Source organism: Mus pahari, chromosome 8, assembly GCF_900095145.1.
Source record: "Mus pahari chromosome 8, PAHARI_EIJ_v1.1, whole genome shotgun sequence".
Taxonomy (NCBI): Eukaryota; Metazoa; Chordata; class Mammalia; order Rodentia; family Muridae; genus Mus; species Mus pahari.
This window is the reverse complement of record NC_034597.1, coordinates 54,660,360-54,666,359: the sequence shown is the minus strand read 5'-3', so window position 1 is coordinate 54,666,359 and position 6,000 is coordinate 54,660,360. Positions and strand designations below refer to the sequence as shown.

The 6,000-nt window shown below is 44.4% G+C and overlaps 1 protein-coding gene across 2 annotated transcripts in view; it reads right to left on the bottom strand.

The window, feature by feature from the left end:
* Xkr6 (XK related 6) overlaps positions 1-6,000 on the bottom strand; it is a 204,248-nt gene that overhangs the window by 157,375 nt on the left and 40,873 nt on the right. The window lies entirely within an intron of this gene.

Here is a 6,000-nt window from a genome sequence, read left to right as displayed (position 1 = left end):
TCGAAAAACCAAAAAAAAAAAAAAAAAAAAAGAAGCAGTTTTCTGAACTCCTGGTTTCAACCACAGTGCTGGGAACTGGCACATGGGAACTGGCGTGCTTCCCCAGGGAAAGCAAGCACTGGCTCATCCAAGCGATACAGAACAGGTACATGGTGGCATTACTGTTAGCATGTAAATAGCCCCCCCCCAAAACCATAATGAAGCAGATATGAAGCTGCCACCTCTCCTGCTGCTATGGAAACACGCCCTGGGTACATTAGAAGGTACACAGATGCTGCAGCTGAATAGAGACATAGCTATTTGCTTATTTGAAGCAGGGAAAAAGTAAGAGTAAGGAAGTAGTAGACAGGGAAGAAATGCACACTGTGGATGGCTGGCTGAGACGCTGTTGTCCCAGGAGAACGGCTTTTCACTGACTGCTTTGTGGTTCTAGAGTATAATTTCTATATCCTAAACAATTATTACTTTTCTAGCAAAATTTTTACCTGGGTACTTTACTAAGCATTTCAAAATTCTGCAGATTGATTAAAAATGAACAGAAATGGCTGGCTCTCAGTCATGTCTAATGTGAGACACTGTGAACATGAGACTCATGCACCGCTAGAGAGAAGCTGGGGTGGCAAAGACTAGGGGGATGAGAACTGTTGGTGTGGCCTGGCCGCCATGCTTCTTGAACTTGGCCACTTCATGCTTCTTCTAATGTCCTTCAGGCTGCACAACTCCAGCATATACTTATTCTACTGACTCCAGTAGACACAGGGCATGTCACAGGGCTTAGCTTTTTACTTCCAAGGTCTTAAGCTGTTCAATAACACAGTGTGTGCTACAAAATTAGTGAGAATCACTAGGCAAATATTCCACCCAGAGACGCAAACAACCTAGAAACCCCATGCTATTGCTGGACCTCTCAGGGATTGCACCTCTTCAAGTATGTTCCATCGTGTTTTATTCTGGAGACAGCTATCCTTCCTTACAAATGAAATACAGGACCAGAGACAAACCTCCCAGTAAAATATCAGTGAAAAAAACCTGCCTCTCAAGTAGGAGTCCAGCTAAATATGCTGCAGAAAGCCCCCTTGTTGACTTCACAGTCCAAAGAGCTGCCCCAAATCAGTACTGATCAGACCTGAACAGGACGGCAGGAAGCACAGGCACACTGATGTTATCAGAATCCAACCCCAAGTGATGAGCCTAGAGCTATGCCATCCTGCTTCTGACCACAAATACATACAAGGTTTAGAGAAAGCCACAGGCACCTGTCCTGAGGCTCTCACCCACAGAAACAGCATATGTCCATGGCAGGCTGCTACTGAAAGCCCTCTCCGTCAAGGCAACACAAAGGCCTCCCTTCTCAGGCTCTCTGCTCAAGTCCCCTGAACACATTATTCCATCCCTTCCTCCCCTTTCCATTTTCCTTCCAACCCATAAGCACAGCATGCTGCCAACACTGGAACAACCCCCAAGCCCCTCCTCTCACCAATTTCTTGACTGACACATTCCAATAGCGTCTAGTCACTCACTGTTTACCGGAAACTGACTACCCCACGGCATGTAACTAACATGAGACGGCTAGGGGTGTCTGCTTTCATCGCACAAACCATCAGGCACACTCAACGGTGTGAAATGTTACTTTTCATGAAAGAAAAGCACTAGAGCTGAAGGGTATACCTGAAGGACTTCATCGGGGCCCCACTGGCCTTCTGCCCCGCCTCTCTGGACCTCTCTGGGACCTGTCTTTCCACAGGTTCCGGATCACACACAGTCCTGACTGAGGACTGGGAAGAAGACTGAGTTAAGACAGAAGGGCTGGACAGGAGGTGGCTAAGCAGAGTATGAACATTAACATCCCAGGTAGGAACTGAGACCAAAATGTGGTATCTTTTCCTACATCGCCCACACATCAGGCTGGGCAATGTAAAGACTATTTTGAAGAAAACCTGCCCTAACACAGTTAATAGGTGCGAGCAACTTAGGCTGCCATCAACAATGTCAGAACTGAATTCAGTACCTTCATCTCTAGCTCTTGGCTTCCCTCTATCCTCTAAGGCAGTGGTTCTCAACCTTCCTAATGCTAGATCCTTTAATATAGCTCCTCATGTTGTGGTGACCCCAACCATAGAATTATTTTCAATTCTTCTTCATAACTGTAATTTTGCTACTGTTATGAACTGCAATGTAAATATTTTTAAAGACAGAGGTTTGCCCAAGGAGTTGCAACCCTCAGGACTGCTGCCCTAGGGCCAGTGGAGTGTGCCCAGAAACAGAATCTGCTCTGATGTCACCACTCCTGCTACCCTTTGAAGGCATTCCTGACCTGAGCTTGAAGCACAGGCCACTGCTGGTTTTGCCCTGGCTACTGCTCCTGTACCCCTGCATGTGAGTGTTGCCCCTGTGTTAAACTGCTGCCAGTGTCACTGTGCTACCTGTCACTCACCGGCAGGCTCTTCCCTTGGGTCGTATGTGGCTCATTGTCAAACTTCACGGAATACTCTCTTCGTTTTATTTTGACATTTTAGTAGATGCTAAAAGTTCCTTGCCAACGCCATTTTTACATTATAGCAAGGAAATTATTATTATTACAATCTAGTAAATGAAAAGAAGCACCGAGTAATCTCACCTTATTCTGTTAGGTAAGACAGAATAGACTCATAGTTCACTAGAATTATGAGTACACATTTAGAAGGAAATACAAAAGTTATTTTAGAAAATAGTATTATTCTACTAATGAAGCAAGCTATTTTTTGCTAGCCTTTTAAAGGTTCATTTTTAGTTATGTACATGAGTGTTATACGCACCGGAATGCAAACGCCACTAGGCCAGAGGTAACTAACTGATCCCCACACAGCTGGAACTACAGAGAGCCAGTTATAAGCTGCCCAGTGTGGTGCTGGGAATTAAACTCTGTAAGAACAGTACTTGCTGTTAACCACTGAGCCATCTTTTCAGCCCCCTCTCTGCCAACTTACACACACACACACACACAGAGAGAGAGAGAGAGAGAGAGAGAGAGAGAGAGAGAGAGAGAGAGAGAGAGAGAGAAGCTTATTTTAGTGTATAGGCACACACCTATGTCATGGTGCGCATGTGGAAATCAGAGGACAAACTGAGGGAATTAGCTGTCTGCAGAAACCCTGCCCTCTCGCTCTACAGTTGCTCTCCCCTCAGCCTCCTGCACTAAGGAGTAGACCAGCTCCATCTCATGCCAGCTCACTCCTCGATCTCTTGAGGCACTCATTGGTCGTGGAAAAGGCAACTTAACTGGATGACAAACAAGAACTTTAAAATAAGCAGAGCAGCACAGTGGACCCTGACTGATTACCCTCACCCAGTCTTAATAGGCACCCACATTCTGCCATCTTTGTTTCATCTGCTTCCCAGAGCCTCTTTACCTCCCAACACCATGGTCATTTGTACCTCCGAAAGTACACTCTGCAATTGATATGGCTTGGTTTCCCATCTTAGCCATCGCGTAGGCACACTGCTCCGTGGGACTGAGAACATTCACACTGTTAAGAGACCATCTCCACCAAGTTTTTCACCTTGCAAAGCATAAGTCCTACCACTGAACATGTCACCATCCACCTTCCCTCCTTTCTGAATTGATGGCTGCCGATGTCGGGTGCCTCCAAAGCAGAAGCACACAATACTTAACTTCTTTCCCAAAGCTGGATCGTATTCCACTCATTCATTCAGGGGCTCTGCAGCTGCCTGCACCTTCAGCTACAGCTGCTGTGAACACAGTTGCCTGAATTATTTGTCTAAGTATTTGCTTCCCATTTTTTAGTATGGATAGCCAGAAGTGAAATTTCTGGATTGTATAGTAATTCTATCCCTTTGTTTGACGAACAACCATACTGCTTCCCACAACAGCCACACCACTTTCTGTTCCCACCAACAGTGCACAGGATGATAAGCAGGCATTTGTAAAGGAATGAGCACCTGACAAAAACCCAGTGTCTACAAATAGCTCGTGTGCGTGTCATTCTATTCAACCCTACAAATGTGCCCACTCACCAAGCACCCTGCTCTGTTGGATGAGTACCTGGGACATTTATTTCTATCTCTCATATATCTGTGTAATGTTTTCTCCCAATCAAAGGCTTAAACTGACAGCTAACGTACTATTAGACACACAGCTAAGTACTCACTAAGTGCACCAATAGGCAGGACTTTTAAAAGACACACATGAAAATGTATGTAAGTTGATGCTCCCCAGAAGACTAGCCCAGACCAGCTGGGTCTTCACCAGTAGTTGTCACAAATGCGGCTACGTCACTACTAAATACCTCGAGTTTAAACACACTAAATATAAACTAATTCCAAATAACAAAAACAACCAAACAATAGCAGCCAGAACTCAAAATCTAAAATGAACTTTTGGGGAAAGCGTTTAATACCACCATCTTAGATGGACACTGTCTGCATCAGCAAGCAGCTTCCACAACCGCAGAGGAATCACAGACACCCAACTGTCTGAAACCACATACAACGCTAATAATGCTTAGCATCCTAGGAACATCAGGCAGAAAAAAATAAACATACAGGTATGTTCTTTATAGCTATAAAATAGACAACTTACTTGAGTGCTGTATTAAGATTCAGAAACTTAAACTTTAAGCCCACATACTCTATGGTGCTATACACACACACACACACACACACACACACACACACACACACACAAACACACATTATTACAGCATTATTCCCAAGATATATAATTAGCCTAGGCATCAGTAAACAGATAAATGAACAAATACACATACAATGGAATTTTATTCAGTCATAAAGAAAAACAGAATTTTGTTATCTAAAAGAAAATAGATTAAACTATAAATTGCTGTTAAATTATATAAGTCACATTAGAAAAACAGGTGAGCATTCTCTTAGATGTGGAATCTAAATTCAAAACAGGATAAAAGGTAGAAGGGGGGGGAGTGTTTGTGATCAGCATAGAATGGGTGCAAGGAAGGATAATGGGAGTGATTACACATGTTATCAAAATAGCATAAGGAAACAACATTGGATTTTTTTTAAAAAGTTGGGCTGGCAAGATGGCTCAATGGGTAAAGGTGCTGGCCACCAAGCCTGGTGGCCTGAGTTCAATTCTGGAGCTCCCGAGACAGAAGCAGGAAAGCACAGACTTCTGCAAGTTGTCATCTGACCACCAAGTGTATGCCATGGCACATGTGCACACTCACACAATCAATCAATCCATCAATCAATCAATCAATATGATGAAAATTGTAGGTCCATGCTTCATAGAATAGCAAAACTATTTATCTCATCCTATTTTGAGCAGGATGTGTTAGATACATGTTGAGACAACAAACTGAACCCCACTAATATTTACAACCATACATTGGTTCCTAAACAGAATGAGAATACATCTGTCAAGGGTCAAGAAAGTCCTGCAACTGATGGTTTAACTGGTTAAGCAATGACAGAAACCAAGCTCCGCCCACACAAGAACCCTTTAGGGTTGGCTGAGGTGAGACAAGAATGAGAACCAGAGGGAGAGGGCAGCACTGGGAACCACAGGAGAAGGATGGCAGGGTAATGACTAGAGCTACCACAGGCTGGCTGTCCTGGTCCTGGGGTCTGGCACCTAATGAAATACAGCGGGGTCTGGCACCTAATGAAATACAGCGTGCTCTGAGCGATTATCCTCGAGACATCAGCATCAGAGTGGAGCTGAGTCAGCACACAGTGGAGGGAGGACAGAGCAGCAAGCCACCCATGTGAGTAGAGGCCTTGGCAGAGGCATGGCAGCAGGGCACAATTTTCACGGCATATCAAGGCCAACATTTCTAGGGATGGTGGTGGTTAAAGTGTTTAAATAAGGGAGCTGGGGAACGCAACACATTAAGGTCTCCAAAACACAATTCTATGGTTGCATATGAGAATAATTACTGCAGAGCAGATGGCGGGCACTTCCTAGGCAGGAAACACAGAACTGATAAGCTTCACTGCAGTCATAATGACCATGCTCTGGAGTCT